The 16,511-nt window shown below is 45.6% G+C and overlaps 1 protein-coding gene and 1 non-coding gene across 2 annotated transcripts in view; both read right to left on the bottom strand.

Moving 5' to 3' along the window:
* Positions 1-16,511, bottom strand: part of PLCL2 (phospholipase C like 2) — a 227,755-nt gene that overhangs the window by 142,985 nt on the left and 68,259 nt on the right. The window lies entirely within an intron of this gene.
* LOC129553562 (U6 spliceosomal RNA) lies at positions 4,632-4,738 on the bottom strand. Its single transcript, XR_008685493.1, has one exon. It is a non-coding gene; the product is annotated as a U6 spliceosomal RNA (small nuclear RNA).

The following is a 16,511-nucleotide window of genomic DNA, read 5'->3' as shown; positions in this document are numbered from 1 at the left end:
CAATATTTTTGTGCTGTTAAATCCTTAGGTTGTTTTCATGTGGGGATCCAGCCCCATCTATGTAGGTGATGACACTTCCTTAGCATAAGACGGGCACCAGGCTGGGCTGAAATTTATGTTTATAAATGTGTCCATTTTTATTTTTGCAAAATTGTTCATAACTTTGAATATCAGTATATTTGATTCACAAAGCAGTAATCATGGAAAGACTTTTTCCGTAGTTTTCTCAGAAACCATCAATCAAGGACAGAAAACTAGGCACAAGAGCATCTGAATAAACGTTTACAAGTGTTGGTCTTTATCATCTTCACGGAAATAATTCTGAATTAGACCACAAAGGAGCACACAAAACCATTCTCAACACAGAAAACATCCAGGCCAAATAATCTGACAGAATTTGTATAACCAAAAGAATCCTATACATGTAGAAATTCTGAAATACGCCTCCAAACAACTTTCAGGTTAGAGGAAAAAAATCAAAACAGAACTGCTTAAAAATGAACCATAAAACCATCAAGCTGCTGGAAAAGTAATACTTAAGAAAATTTTGTCTTAACTCCCTGTTTAGAAAATAAGAACAATAAAAATAAGTGGCCAAAATAGGCATGTGAAAAGAAGCTCAACATTGCTAACTATTAGAGAAATGCAAAACAAAACTCCAGTGAGGTACCACCTCACACTAGTCAGAATGGCCATCATCAAAAAGTCTACAAATAAGAAATGCTGGAAAGGGTGTGGAGAAAAGGGGACCTTCCTACACTGTTGGCAGGAACGTAAATTGGTGCAGCTAGTATAGAGAACAGTATGGAAGTTCCCTAAAAAATAAAAATTGGGCTACCATATGATCCTGCAAGCCCACTTCTGGGCATATATCCAGAGAAAGCTCTAATTCAAAAACACACACGTTTATAGCAGCGCTATTTACAGTATCTTGGACATGGAAACAATCTAAATGTCCATTCACAGTGGAATGGATAAGGGGATAAAGAAGATATGATACACACACACACACACACACACAAAGGCATACTAGCTGGCCGGAACAGAAAGTGAAACATTGCCATTTGCAGCAACATGAATGGACCTAGAGATCGTCGTACTAAGAGAAGGAAGTCAGACAGAAAAACAAACACTGCATGATGCCTCTTAAATGTGGAATCTACAAAATAATACAGGTGAACACATATACCAGAGAGAAACGGACCCACAGACACAGAAAACAAACTTACAGTAACCAAACGGGACAGACGGGGGTGCAAATCAGGAGCTTGGGATCAACAGATACACACTGCTACACACAAAACAGCTGAACAGTGAGAACTCACTGCGCAACACAGGGAACCATATGCAGTATCTGATAAGCTATGAAAAAAAATCTGAAAAGGCAATATACATATATATATAAAGCTCAAAAAATATATATGTATCATTTTGCTATACACCAGAAACTAATACAACGCTGTAAATAAACTATACTTCAATAAAGAATTAAGTGGCCTAAACTTTCAATTAAAAAACTAGAAAAAGAGAAACAAAATAAACATAGGAAAGGGCAGTTAATAAAGATAACAGATGAAAAATGAGAAACCAAAATTCAAAGAAAATAAACAAAAAATAGTAGAATTGATCAATAAGCCCCAAACTTGCTAGTTTTCAAGGTCAAATGAAATAAATCTTTGTAAAAATGAGTTTTAAAAAGAAAAAGAATATAACTATTAAGAAAGGAGATCAAACTAGTCCATCCTAAAGGAATCAACCCAGAATATTTATTAGAAAGACTGATGCTGAAGCTGAAGCTCCAATACTTTGGTCACCTGATGTGAAGAGCCAACTCAGTGGAAAAAGACCCTGACGCTGGGAAAGATTGGGTGCAGGAGGAGAAGGGGGCAACAGAGGGTGAGATGGTTGGATGGCCTCACCAACTCAATGGACATGAGTCTGAGCAAACTCTGGGAGACAGTGAAGGATAGGGAAGCCTGGCATGCTGCAGTCCGTGGGGTGGCAAAAAGTTGGACATGACTTAGTGACTAAACAACAACATAACTATTATTTTTTAAATCCATAAAAATGTAATCAATTTAATATGAATAAATTAGAAATAAATGAAAAAAAACAATTTTCCAAGAAAATATAATTATTATAATCAGCTCAGAAAGAAGAAAACCATTGAGATCAATATTCTAGAAAAAAATCAAAAAGGTAATCAAAGATCTAGTCTTTGAAAAGGAACCAAGCTTAGGTCATTTTAGGTGAATTATACCAAACTTTCAAATAATAGGTAAATTTTATGTTATATAAACTATTCAGGAACTTAAGGGAAAAACAGAAGGCCACTCAGCTTCTTCTCTGAATCTAGCAGAATTTTTCTTAGATTCAGGACTCTTGACACTTTGGACAGGATCATTAATTGAGGGGAGAGAGGGGCTGCTCCATGTCCTGAATGGGTTAACATGACCCTGATACTCAAGCCAGACAATAACAACCCAGAACAAAAACAGCAGATCGTTCACACTTATAAACAAAGGTTCAAAAGCCATAAATAAAATACTGGTTAATCAATTTATCAAGAACAGGCAAAATTTATTCCAGAAATACAATGGTAGTTTTGTAAGAGAAAATTCTATGACGATAATTACTGTATTAACAAAATAAAAGAAAAATAACGAGATTTGTTAATTATTACAGAGAAAAGATTTGATAAAATGCAAAACACATTCATGGTGAGACTCTTAACAAACCAGAAATAGACATTTTCCTTAGCCTGAAAAAAGGAATTTACAAAAAACCAATGGTAAACATTTTATTTAATGATGAAATGCTGGAAGCATCCCAGTTGAAGAATATGACTTGTACTAGCCAAAGCAGTATCTCAGGGAAAAGAACAATGTATGTTGTTGTTATTGGTTAGTTGCTATGTCATGTCTGACTCTTTGTGACCCCATGAACTATAGCACACCAGGCTCCTCTGTCCATGGGATTCCCAAGCAATAATACTGGAATGGGTTGCCATTTCCTTCTCCAGATGAGCTTCCTTACGTAGGAACTGAACCTGTGTCTTCTGCATTAGCATGCAGACTCTTTACCAGTGAGCCACCTGGGAGCCCCCATGTAAGACATACAGGAGTGAAAAAAGACACACAACAGTCTTTATCTGCAGATTTTTTAAGTGTCTGTATGGAGAGCCAAGAGAACCAACCAGAAAACTATGAGATCTATAAAGATGACAGCCAGCAAGGATGCCAAAACAAGATCAGAAATAGAAATTATTATCTTTCGTGTACATTCAGTTCAGTTCAGTTCAGTCGCTCAATCGTGTCTGACTCTCCACGACCCCATGAATCACAGCACACCAGGCCTCCCTGTCCATCACCAACTCCCCAAGTTCACTCAAACTCATGTCCATCGAGTCGGTGATGCCATCCAGCCATCTCATTCTCTGTCGTTCCCTTCTCCTCCCGCCTCCAACCTTTCCCAGCATCAGAGTCTTTTCCAGTGAGTCAACTGGTCACATGAGGTGGCCAAAGTATTGCAGTTTCAGCTTTAGCATCAGTCCTTCCAATGAACACCCAGGATTGATCTCCTTTAGAATGGACTGGTTGGATCTCCTTGCAGTCCAAGGGACTCTCAAGAGTCTTCTCCAGCACCACAGTTCAAAAGCATCAATTCTTCGGTGATCAGCTTTCTTCACAGTCCAACTCTCACATCCATACATGACCACGGGAAAAACCATAGCCTTGACTAGACAGACCTTGGTTGGCAAAGTAATGTCTCTGATTTTTAATATACTATCTAGGTTGGTCATAACTTTCCTTCCAAGGAGTAAGCGTCTTTTAATTTCCTGGCTGCAATCAGCATCTGCAGTGATTTTGGAGCCCAAAAAAATAAAGTCTGACACTGTTTCCACTGTTTTTCCATTTCCCATGAAGCGATGGGACCAGATGCCATGATCTTTGTTTTCTGAATGTTGAGCTTCAAGCCAACCTTTTCACTCTCCTCTTTCACGTTCATCAAGAGGCTTTTTAGTTCCTTTTCACTTTCTGCCATAAGGGTGGTGTCATCTGCATATCTGGGGTTATTGATATTTCTCCCAGCAATCTTTCCAGTCGTGTACATTAGCAATGATCAATCAGAAAAACTTAGAAAAAAGCCCATTTGAAAATGCCTGATATACAAGACTGTTGTAAAGAAAATAAAACTTCACTAAAGGATACAGAGAATTAAAACAGAAACATAGCTTGTCCCTGGGTGGGAAGACTCAATAGTACAGAGACTTTGAAAGTGAAAGTTAAACTCTCTCAGTGGTGTCCAACTCTTTGCAACCCCATGGACCATACAGTCCATGGAATTCTCCAGGCCAGAATCGTGGAGTGGGTAGCCTTTCCCTTCTCCAGGGGATCTTCCCAACCCAGGGATCGAACCCAGGTCTCCTGCATTGCAGGCAGATTTTTTACCGGCTGAGCCACAAGGGAAACCCATAGAGACTTTTCCACCCAATTATTTATAAATTTAATAAAATCCTTAAAAAAATACCAAATGGAATTTGCAAGGAATCTGACATGCTGAAACAAATAATTAAAGCAAATGAATAAACATACAAGATAGTTGAGGCAATCTTCTTTTTTAATGTTAGGAAAAATACGGAATGCCTCACAAACTTGCACGCCATCGTTGCACAGGGACCATGCCAATCTTCTGTGCATCATTCCGACTCTAGTGTATGTGCTACCGAAAAAAGCACAAGGCAATCTTAAAGAGAAAGAACGTGTCTCACCCTGCTACTAAATATATATATATATATAGCTAAATATATATATATATATAACTCACTGTGAATATAAAGTGATTAAAGCAGCAGGATATTCGTGCAGGAATTGAAGACCAGATTCATAGAAAAGAACATATCCTTAAGAGACAATCTGATGAATACAAGGGAATTCAAAATATAATAAAAGTGGTATTCTAAATCACGGGAAGAGCATTAATTAGTCAACAAACAGTGCCGTAATAACTGGTTGTCCATTTGCAACAGCACAAAATAAAAAATAATAAGGTTTCTTCTTCACACAAGCTACACACACACACACATATTCCAGAGTAATTAAAGACCTGAACCTAAAGCAACATGTTAGTAGGACTAACTAGATAATTTGGGAGGTCCAGTGCAAAACAAAACGCAAGGCTTTCAAAGACGGCAACAGCTGAGAATCACAGTGGTGTGCCCTCCGGAATCATAAATATGCAGCCTTTGGTGACTGGCTTCTCTCACTTAACGTACAATGTTTGCAGTGTTCATCTACATATAGCATGGATCACGCCTTCATTTTTCTTTTATTGTTAAGCAATACTCCATGGTATGGATGAACCCATTTTATTTATCCATTCACCAACTAATGAATATTTGGGTTGTTTTCACTTTTTGAGTATTATGAATAACGCTGCTATGAACATTCATGTATGAGTCAAAATGCTTTTTTTAAAAAAATTAAGAATATATTTCTTTACTTTTTTGGGGGGCGCCTCACTGCACAACACACAGGATCTTAGTTCCCCAACCAGGGACTGAACCTGTGCACCTTGTATTGGAAGCATTGAGTCTTACCCATTGGACTGCCAGGGAAGGCCCAAAATGCTTGCATTTTTATAAAAAAAAAAAAAAAAGGCTGAACAATTCTATTCAAATGTATGCTGGATGATTTAGAAAGCAGGACAATTAAAGTACATGTTTTTCTTTATTCATCCAAACAAGTACTCCTTAATGAATCAAATGAGCCATTTCAAAAAAATAATGAACAGGAAACAATCATTGGTATCATACTAACCATAATTAGCTTTCATATTAACCTTCTCTTAAACGTTAAATTTTAAGAAATGAATTTTTGTAACTGGAGAAATACCCCTGACTGGCAATTAATTTACTGATTAGAATTATCCGATGAGAACGGAATGAAAGGGTTCTCTGACAGTAGCGGGCAGGGGTCTGGAGGGTGTTTAAATATTTCCAGTCACGGCAGTAATGGGACATTTTGGTGGCAAAGGTGCCTCACACTTTAACTGGGAGTGAATTTTTATAACGATTATTTGGAATGATAAAAGGAGTGAAAACTACTGAAAAGCAGAGGATACTGTGCTTTTTAAAGCACTTCTTCCCCATGGAGGCAATGAATTGCCCTTCCAAAGGGCAAAGGCACCAGGCAGGTGAGATGAGGCCATCGGAGGCCCCTGCCTTCTGCTGGGCTCGGTACAAACTGTTATGCCGCCAGCCTCATTCGCTCTGTGAGCTTCCAGAGACAAAGGTGCCATCCCTTCTCCTAAGGAACTCACAGGTAAGTGGCCCAATCCCTTGAAGGTGACCGTTTCAGGAAAACTTTATTTGCTGCTATTCTAGCACTTTTGTCTGAGCTCCCACCGCAAACAAGGCTGACTGGTAAGAAAAACCGTTGAATCCTAGGTTCATTGACTGACGCCTCTTATGTGGGAAAAGATATAAAAGAAAGGCTCTACCAGATTATTCTCTGATCAAGAGGCAGAAAGGAAAAAAGAACACTATTAATTCTTTTTAAGAGTTATAGCCCAAGAAGAAATATGAAATCCAGTTACCTACGACAACACTGATGACCTGTTCGGGCTCTTCGCTGAGCCGCAGAGAAGACTACAGAATCAAAGGGAAACAAACAGCCACCCCAGGCCCCACTCAGAAGCCAGACAAGCAGCACGTGACGCCCTGAGCTGCCGAGGAAGTCATCTGTCTGCAGCTCCTCATCCATTCTCCCCCAAGGTACACACTGCTTATGATCTCAGAGCCACCCAGAAAGGCCTATCTGACGCTCGGCGTGGCTAAAATAACGTGTGCAGGCCACACAAATGTTGGGGAGGGTCTTTCCCGGTGGCCCAGGGGCTAAGACCACAGGCTTCCCGAGCAGGGGGTCCCCGATTCCAAGAACTAGACCCTGCGCAGTCAAACAGACGAAGAAAACTTTTCAACTGGGGAAAGTACTCTGAAATCTAGCAAGTAAACCAAACAAAAATAAGCTGAATTCATTTTTTAAAAAATAAGATTTTAGCTTTTTCTTTGCTCTTCTTCCTCAGTCAAGGGCAGGTAGAGAAGAGCGAGGCCCAGACACGCCACAGCCGGGCCACCCAAGGCCCCCCGGCCCGAGAACCACCGCCTCCGCTCTGCCCCCCACGCCCTGCCGCTCCACCCTCTCCGGACTCACACTCTGCCCAACCCTGCTGCACCCCAGCTTCCCTCTCCATCACTGCACCCCCCGAGGCCCCTCTGCCTGCGGGGGCCTGACCGGCGGGGGGCCCCTGCTCCCCGGGGCGCCCACTGGCGGGGCAACTGTCCCCCCTCCAACCGAGGGGTCCAGGGTGGGGGCGGGGGCAGAAACGGCCCCCACGCAGGAAGCCGACCACTGCGCCCGGGGTCCGCAGCTGTGGTCCGGCCGGAAAGCCTCGGTCTGTGCGAGCGCTCTGATGCGCGCAGCTGTTCAGCAACTGTGTGCCCGGCGCGTGGGAGGCCCCGCTGGGCGGCCTGGCCCAGCACCGAGGACGTCTTCTGGGTGCCCGCAGTTACAGCCTCTGCACGGTGAACCCAGGAGAGTTCACCAACCACAGCGCAATACTTAAAAATATGAGCCCACTACACGCGGTGAGATGATTATGAGTATGATGGAGAAAAATTAAACAAGACAGGGAACAGGAGGCCACGGGGAGGGGACAGACAAACGCTGGTAAGAGCCTCACTGAGAAGACGGTGTCTGAGCCAAGACTTGGAGGGGGCGCGGCTGTGCGCCCGGACGTCTGCAGGAGGGGTGCTCCAGGCTGAGGGGAACACAGCCGAGCCGGCAGCAGGACCAGCGGGGGTGGCAGCGCAGGGTTCTGAGGAGACAGAGCCGGAGAATCGCTGGAGGACAGGCTGGAGGTAACCAGCGCCCGGATCACTGCTGGACCACATCGTGGATCTGAGCTCTGATTCTGCATTCAGTTCAGTTCAGTCGCTCAGTCGTGTCCGGCTCTTTGCGACCCCATGGACTGCAGCACGCCAGGCCTCCCTGTGCATCACCAACTCCCAGAGTTCACTCAGACTCACATCCATCGAGTCAGTGATGCCATCCAGCCATCTCATCCTCTGTCAGCCCCTTCTCCTCCTGCCCCCAATCCCTCCCAGCGTCAGGGTCTTTACCAATGAGTCAGCTCTTCGCATGAGGTGGCCAAAGTATTGCAGTTTCAGCTTTAGCGTCAGTCCTTCCAGTGAACACGTAGGACTGATCTCCTTTAGAATGGACTGGTTGGATCTCCTTGCAGTCCAAGGGACTCTCAAGAGTCTTCTCCAACACCACAGTTCAAAGCCATCAATTCTTCGGTGCTCAGCTTTCTTTATAGTCCAACTCTCACATCCATACATGACCACGGGAAAAACCACAGCTTTGACATGATTCTGCATGAGCTGAGCGTAAGGGAAATGAGTGCTGGGATGTGCCTGACCACACCCTCCGGCTGCCGGGACAAGCCGGCTGGGACCCAAGTGAAGGCAGTGAAGGGGACAAGCAGTCAGAGGTCGACGTGCTCTGGAGGGGCGCGAGGGGTTCTCTAACGGACTGAGTGGGGCACGCAGGAGGAGGAAAGCTGCTGCGTGGGTCTGCCTGGACCACCATACCAGGCGCTGCAGGCCACGGCTCAGACAACAGCGATCCCTTTTCTCACAGCTCAGGGAGCTGGCAGGCTGAGGCCGAGGTGCTGACCCGTGGCCTCCCTTCTTGTCCTGGGGACACCATGTGCCCCCTGTGCCGTCACGTCAGCTCCCCTTATGGGGACACCGGTCCTACTGAAACTGGAGCCCATACCAATCCCCTCACTTCACCTTAACCAGCTCTTTTAAAACCCTACCTCCAAATATAGTCAGTCTGAGGCATGGGGGGCTTAAGACTTCATCAGACCTGTTGTGTGTTGTTCAGTTACTCGGTCGCGTCCGACTCTTTGTGACCTGTGGACCAGGGCACGCCAGGCTTCCCTGTCCTTCACCCTCGCCCGGAGTTTGCTCAGACTCATGTCCACTGAGTCGGTGATGCCATCCAACCATACCTGTTTTGGGTAGACACAATTCCTCCCACGAGGCACGTGGTGTCGTGGGCACCAAGGTTTTTGGCCGGATCAAGGGGAGAGACGGAGCGCCACCTGAGCCCGCTGCTGAACGACACAGAGAGGCGGGCGTGAGCGGCGGACCGCTGCTTAGACGTGGACCTCACTAGGAAGGACGAAGTTCGCGAGCGGGGCGCCCAGTACGCGAGACGCCGCACAAAGCACTGTCCGTTCACTACTTCACTGCGCCCTCACGGAAGCTCTGTCATGTCAGGACTGCCATCCCCACTCACAAATCAGGAAGCCAGCCCGAACAAGGTTACGTGACAGGCGCCAACTTGCTCAGATAGCAAGGTGAATAAAAGGGATCTGGGTTCCAGCACCCTGAGTCTAGCAGGCATGCCCTTGACCGCTGTCTGCACTCCTCTGCCACAGAAAGCCACAAGGGAGGGCAGGAAATCATAAATATGATCAAAACCAACCCTAAGTATGACACCCAAGAGCTCATCAAGTTCAGCTCTACACTTGAGAAGCAAGCATAGATTCAAAAGGTGGTTGAACCATTTGTCCCTTCCAAGCTCCCCAGAAGAGACTTTAATTCAAAGATTCTCTATTGTATAATGCTAAAAATAATGGAAACAACATAAATGTAGCTGGCTAGAAAATTATGGAATAATCTTACAATAAAACACTATGCAACCAATAAAAAATGATGAGCCACACACCAATTACATGGATAGGTCTGTGTGTGTGTGCGCATCTGTGTGTGTGTGTATTACATGGATAGGTGTGTGTGTGTGTATTACATGGATAGGTGTGTGTGTATTACATGAATAGGTGTGTGTGTGTATTACATGGATAGGTGTGTGTGTGTGTGTGTATTACATGGATAAGTGTGTGTGTGTGTGTGTATTACATGGATAGGTGTGTGTGTATTACATGGATATGTGTGTGTGTGTATTACATGGATAGGTGTGTGTGTATTACATGGATATGTGTGTGTGTGTATTACATGGATAGTGTGTGTGTGTGTATTACATGGCTAGGTATGTGTGTGTGTGTATTACATGGATAGGTGTGTGTGTGTATTACATGGATAAGTGTGTGTGTGTGTGTATTACATGGATAGGTGTGTGTGTATTACATGGATATGTGTGTGTGTGTATTACATGGATAGTGTGTGTGTGTGTATTACATGGCTAGGTATGTGTGTGTGTGTATTACATGGATAGGTGTGTGTGTGTGTATTACATGGCTAGGTATGTGTGTGTGTGTATTACATGGATAGATGTGTGTGTGTGTATTACATGGATAGGTTTGTGTGTGTGTGTATTACATGGATAGGTGTGTGTGTGTGTATTACATGGCTAGGTATGTGTGTGTGTGTATTACATGGCTAGGTATGTGTGTGTGTGTATTACATGGATAGGTGTGTGTGTGTGTATTACATGGCTAGGTATGTGTGTGTGTGTATTACATGGATAGATGTGTGTGTGTGTATTACATGGATAGGTTTGTGTGTGTGTGTATTACATGGATAGGTGTGTGTGTGTGTGTGTATTACATGGATAGGTGTGTGTGTGTGTATTACATGGATAAGTGTGTATTACATGGATAGGTGTGTGTGTATTACATGAATAGGTGTGTGTGTGTATTACATGGATAGGTGTGTGTGTGTATTACATGGATAAGTGTGTGTGTGTGTGTGTATTACATGGATAGGTGTGTGTGTATTACATGGATATGTGTGTGTGTGTATTACATGGATAGATGTGTGTGTGTGTATTACATGGATAGGTTTGTGTGTGTGTGTATTACATGGATAGGTGTGTGTGTGTGTGTGTATTACATGGATAGGTGTGTGTGTGTGTATTACATGGATAAGTATTACATGGATAGGTGTGTGTGTATTACATGAATAGGTGTGTGTGTGTATTACATGGATAGGTGTGTGTGTATTACATGGATATGTGTGTGTGTGTATTACATGGATAGGTGTGTGTGTGTGTGTGTATTACATGGATAGGTGTGTGTGTGTGTATTACATGGATAAGTATTACATGGATAGGTGTGTGTGTATTACATGAATAGGTGTGTGTGTGTATTACATGGATAGGTGTGTGTGTATTACATGGATATGTGTGTGTGTGTATTACATGGATAGGTGTGTGTGTGTGTGTGTGTATTACATGGATAGGTGTGTGTGTGTGTATTACATGGATAGGTGTGTGTGTGTATTACTTGGGTAAGTGTGTGTGTGTATTACTTGGGTAAGTGTGTGTGTGTATTACATGGATAGGGGTGTGTGTGTATTACATGGATAGGGGTGTGTATGTATTACATGGATAGGTGTGTGTGTATTACATGGATAAGTGTGTGTGTATTACATGGACAGATGTGTGTGTGTATTACATGGATAGGGGTGTGTGTGTATTACATGGATAGGGGTGTGTGTGTATTACATGGACAGATGTGTGTGTGTGTATTACATGGATAGGTGTGTGTGTGTATTACTTGGGTAAGTGTGTGTGTGTATTACATGGATAAGTGTGTGTGTGTATTACATGGATAGGGGTGTGTGTGTATTACATGGATAGGTGTATGTGTTTGTGTATTACATGGATAAGTGTGTGTGTGTATTACATGGATAAGTGTGTGTGTGTGTATTACATGGATAGGGGTGTGTGTGTGTATTACATGGATAGATGTGTGTGTGTGTATTACATGGATAGGTGTGTGTGTGTATTACTTGGGTAAGTGTGTGTGTGTATTACATGGATAGGGGTGTGTGTGTATTACATGGATAAGTGTGTGTATTACATGGATAGGGGTGTGTGTGTGTATTACATGGATAGATGTGTGTGTGTGTATTACATGGATAGGTGTGTGTGTGTATTACTTGGGTAAGTGTGTGTGTGTATTACATGGATAGGGGTGTGTGTGTATTACATGGATAAGTGTGTGTATTACATGGATAGGGGTGTGTGTGTGTATTACATGGATAGATGTGTGTGTGTGTATTACATGGATAGGTGTGTGTGTGTATTACTTGGGTAAGTGTGTGTGTGTATTACATGGATAGGGGTGTGTGTGTATTACATGGATAGGGGTGTGTATGTATTACATGGATAGGTGTGTGTGTATTACATGGATAAGTGTGTGTGTATTACATGGACAGATGTGTGTGTGTGTATTACATGGATAGGGGTGTGTGTGTATTACATGGATAGGGGTGTGTGTGTATTACATGGACAGATGTGTGTGTGTGTATTACATGGATAGGTGTGTGTGTGTATTACTTGGGTAAGTGTGTGTGTGTATTACATGGATAGGGGTGTGTGTGTATTACATGGATAGGTGTGTGTGTATTACATGGATAAGTGTGTGTGTATTACATGGATAGGTGTGTGTGTGTGTATTACATGGATAGGTGTGTGTGTGTATTACTTGGATAAGTGTGTGTGTGTATTACATGGATAAGTGTGTGTATTACATGGATAGGGGTGTGTGTGTGTATTACATGGATAGATGTGTGTGTGTGTATTACATGGATAGGTGTGTGTGTGTATTACTTGGATAAGTGTGTGTGTGTATTACATGGATAGGGGTGTGTGTGTATGACATGGATAGGTGTGTGTGTGTGTATTACATGGATAGGGGTGTGTGTGTGTATTACATGGATAGGGGTGTGTGTGTGTATTACATGGATAGGGGTGTGTGTGTGTATTACATGGATAGGGGTGTGTGTGTATGACATGGATAGGTGTGTGTGTGTGTATTACATGGATAGGGGTGTGTGTGTGTGCATGTGTGTGTGTGTGTGAATTACATGGATGGGGTGTGTGTGTGTGCATGTGTGTGTATGTGTGAATTACATGGATAGGTGTGTGTGTGTGTGTGTGTGTGTGTGTGCACTCAGTCAGTCATGTCCAGCTCTCTGCTCATGGACTGTCGCCCGCCAGGCTCCTCTGTCCATGGGATTCTCCAGGAAAAAAAACTGGAGTGGGTTGCCTTTCCTTCTCCAGGGAATCTTCCCAACCCAGGGATCGAACCCACAAGTCCTACATCTCCTACACTGACAGGCAGGTTCTCGCTGCTGTGCCACCTGTGAAGCCCACATATCTGTGCTACATTGGGGTGTTTTTAATGTATACATAAAAACATAGATGAATACACACACAAAAGGAGACATAGTAAGAAACTGGGTTATTTTCACTTTCTCTAGTAAATTTCTCAACTGTGATTTTTTCTATAGTCAATATGCATTGTTTGTAAAATCAGGAAATCAGTAATGCTATTAGTATCAGCAACTGAGAAAAAATTTTTTTCCTACATTGTTGTTCCAACTTCCCCCAAGCTTAAGGGCTCTCAGGACAGGCTGGCGTCTGTGACGCCTGGGAGCCACTTCTCTTGGGCAGCTCTGACCTCCCCCAAGGCAACCCCCAGAGGTGGCTTGTCACGGGAGGCATCTGACAGCTGGCACAGAGGGTGAGCCTCCGCTCACAGTTTACACTCACTCAGACTCAGCGTATCAACTCTCCCCAAGTGAAGTGTCTGACCTCAACAAGGGCGAGCACAGTACTCAGCCGGTATTTTATTAACACAGCACATCTGTCAAGATGGCCATTTATGTCAAAGTCATCCGAGGATTATCAAGGAAAGCACCAAGGATACCGTTTAAGAGAAGGAGGCAGCGAAGGGCGTGAACCGGAAATCAGGGGACACGCGCAGGGCCAAGGCAGCCCAAAAGCCATCGGAGCCTCGAGCGTGTGACCACTCAGCGACTCACGCGCCGGCCGGCACGCCGGCACTGAACTCGTCCTGTGCACACGCCGGCTAAGCGCCCAGACGATCCAGGTGGGAAGGCGCGCCGGCTCAGGGCCACTGCCGTTTCTAACACGGGGCCGGCCACACTGCCACAAGCTCCTCTCCCTGTCTTCAGGGGAGGCGCCCCGGTGACCTGGATTGTCACCTGATAACATCGCTCTTTCCCGAGTTCTGTGCACGGAGAAGGCAATGGCAAGCCACTCCAGTACTCTTGCCTAGAAAATCCCATGGATGGAGGCGCCTGGTAGGCTGCAGTCCATGGGGTCGCTAAGGGTCGGACACGACTGAGCGACTTCACTTTTTCACTTTCACACATTGGAGAAGGAAATGGCAACCCACTCCAGTGTTCTTGCCTGGAGAATCCCAGGGACGGGGGAGCCTGGTGGGCTTCCGTCTGTGGGGTCACACAGAGTCGGACACGACTTAAGTGACTTAGCAGTGCACGGCTGTTTCTTTTACTCCTTGCTTTTGAGGAGGTGGAGGGCAGGCATGGGATAAAACGGGGAAGAGAAAAGGCACAGGAGGAAGAGAGCTGGTGAAAACAGGAGAAAGGAAAGAGAATGCAGTCGCTCAGTCGTGTCCGACTCTTCGCGGCCCCATGGACTGAAAGTAGGAGAGGAAGTGGTGAAAGCACTGAAATCAAATATGGAATCGGGAAGAAAAGGGTCCCTGAGACAGAGAACAGGACAACGGAGCAAATGGAGGGGCGCGCGTTACCGCGCAGTGAGCGGGCCCTGCCTGGCCAGGAAGGCGCCAGGGACGGCGGCGGGCAGATGGAGACCCCAGGGCCCCGGGTGGGGGACGCACCCGCTCCTCGGGCGGGCTTTCTGGCCGACCGGAGGAAAATGTACCGGGAAGACTGTGGACCCTTCCACCCGGCGGCCCTCTCCTCCTCTTGCACCCCGGCCGCAGGGAGGCCCCTTCCACATCCTGATGCAGTAAGAACCCCGCTTCTCTAAAGGGAGGAAAGAGCCACGTCCCCCCGGAACCACCGAGCATCTGCTCGCCGGCGTGCGGACAGGGGGCCGCGGCATCTCCCCTGTGGGCTCTCACAGGAGGCTTCCTGCCCGGGGATGGACTGGTCCATGGCCGGGAGCCCAGGGTCAGTAACCTACTTAGATCTAGGAAAGCAACTGTTCACACAACCGTTGGTTTCATCCTAGGAACCCAGATGCTCCACTATTTCCTATCACCCTCGCTTCTTTGAGATCCATGTGACAAGCTTTCTATTTGACGACATACTGTGCGAAACATCACGGCTAAAAAGTTAAGAACACGTTTTGCTCTTAACAGACTCACAATCCACGGGGGAAACAGAAACACAATTTCCGTGAGCCAGGTGAGCTCAGTCGCTCAGTCGTGTCCGACTCTTTGCGACCCCATGGACTGCAAGCCACCAGGCTCCTCTGTCCGTGGGATTCTCCAGGCAAGAGTGGGTTGCCATGCCCTCCTCCAGGGGATCGTCCCGACCCAGGGACTGAAGCCTGGTCTCCTGTATGGCAGGCGGATTCTTTACCATCTGAGCTACCGCATGACAAGTCTGTGTTTCCAACATTTTGCTGGGTGCTAAGCCAGTATTCAAACCTGTGCTGGACTCACCCCGAGGCCTGTTTTATTATAAGGACTGAATTAGTGAAACTTAGTTGCAGCCTCTGCAGAAGCAAACCCAAGATGACCCAGCTGTGGGGGGGACAGAGGAAGAGAGGCTGTGAGAAGATAGAGAGCTCCTTCTCTCACAGACAAGACAAGGAGGGGAGCACACAGGAGCCACCACCCAGCAGAGAGGGCTGGTGCGCGGTGTGGGCGAGGCAGGCACGCCCGCAGGCTGCAAGGAAAGCCCTGGATGGAGGGGAGGTCCGGGGCGATGGGGGCGGGAGGCGTGCCCTGGGGGAGGGGCCCCCATCCCAGGCTGGGGGAGGGGGCGTGCCTGGGCCCTTCGCACAGGAAAGCAATCCAGATGTTCCCTCTCACTTACTTAGTCCTTTCCTATCCTCTCTGGTTTCCCTCAAATAGCACTCATTTGGGGTTTTGCACGTCTCAAATACAGAATTTCTTGCTTAAATAGCACGAATCCTTCTCTTTAGAGCAAAGGACTCAGGTGCCACCCACTGCCTTTAGGCTTGGGTGTACCATCAGCTCCCTGCCGCCCTGCAGTTCCTTGTTCCTCTATAATGTCTGTGAGCAAACACTTTGCTGAGGTTTTCTGAAATATGCCACTTTGCAGGGAAGCAGAGTGGAAATAATGAAAACATGGCTCCAATGTAAACGGTCCCCAACACTCTGTGTAATGTGAATGCAATGACATCCTGGGCCTTTGTGCATTCGGATGCTCCACAATTCTACCAACATTCTTGTCTGCTGAGGCCTAATCCATCCTTATTGATTTCATTCCAGAAATAACCATCTTTTGATGGCTTCACTCAATTTTAACAACGCGTAGGCACTTACCTGATGATTTTCCCATTTACTCACACGCTTATGCTTTGTCTTATTTCCTGGGGTGCACCCAGCACAGCAACACTCACAGATAATCTGTGGGCTGAGAGGATGCCGTCTTTGAACACGGCCCCCTGGAGACCACCTCTTGGGAGGCATTACAATGGCAT

The sequence above is a fragment of the Moschus berezovskii genome, chromosome 1 (genome assembly GCF_049115385.1).
Source record: "Moschus berezovskii isolate FMDL1 chromosome 1, NW_MosBer_1.0, whole genome shotgun sequence".
NCBI lineage: Eukaryota > Metazoa > Chordata > Mammalia > Artiodactyla > Moschidae > Moschus > Moschus berezovskii.
This window is presented reverse-complemented; position numbering and strand designations above follow the sequence as displayed.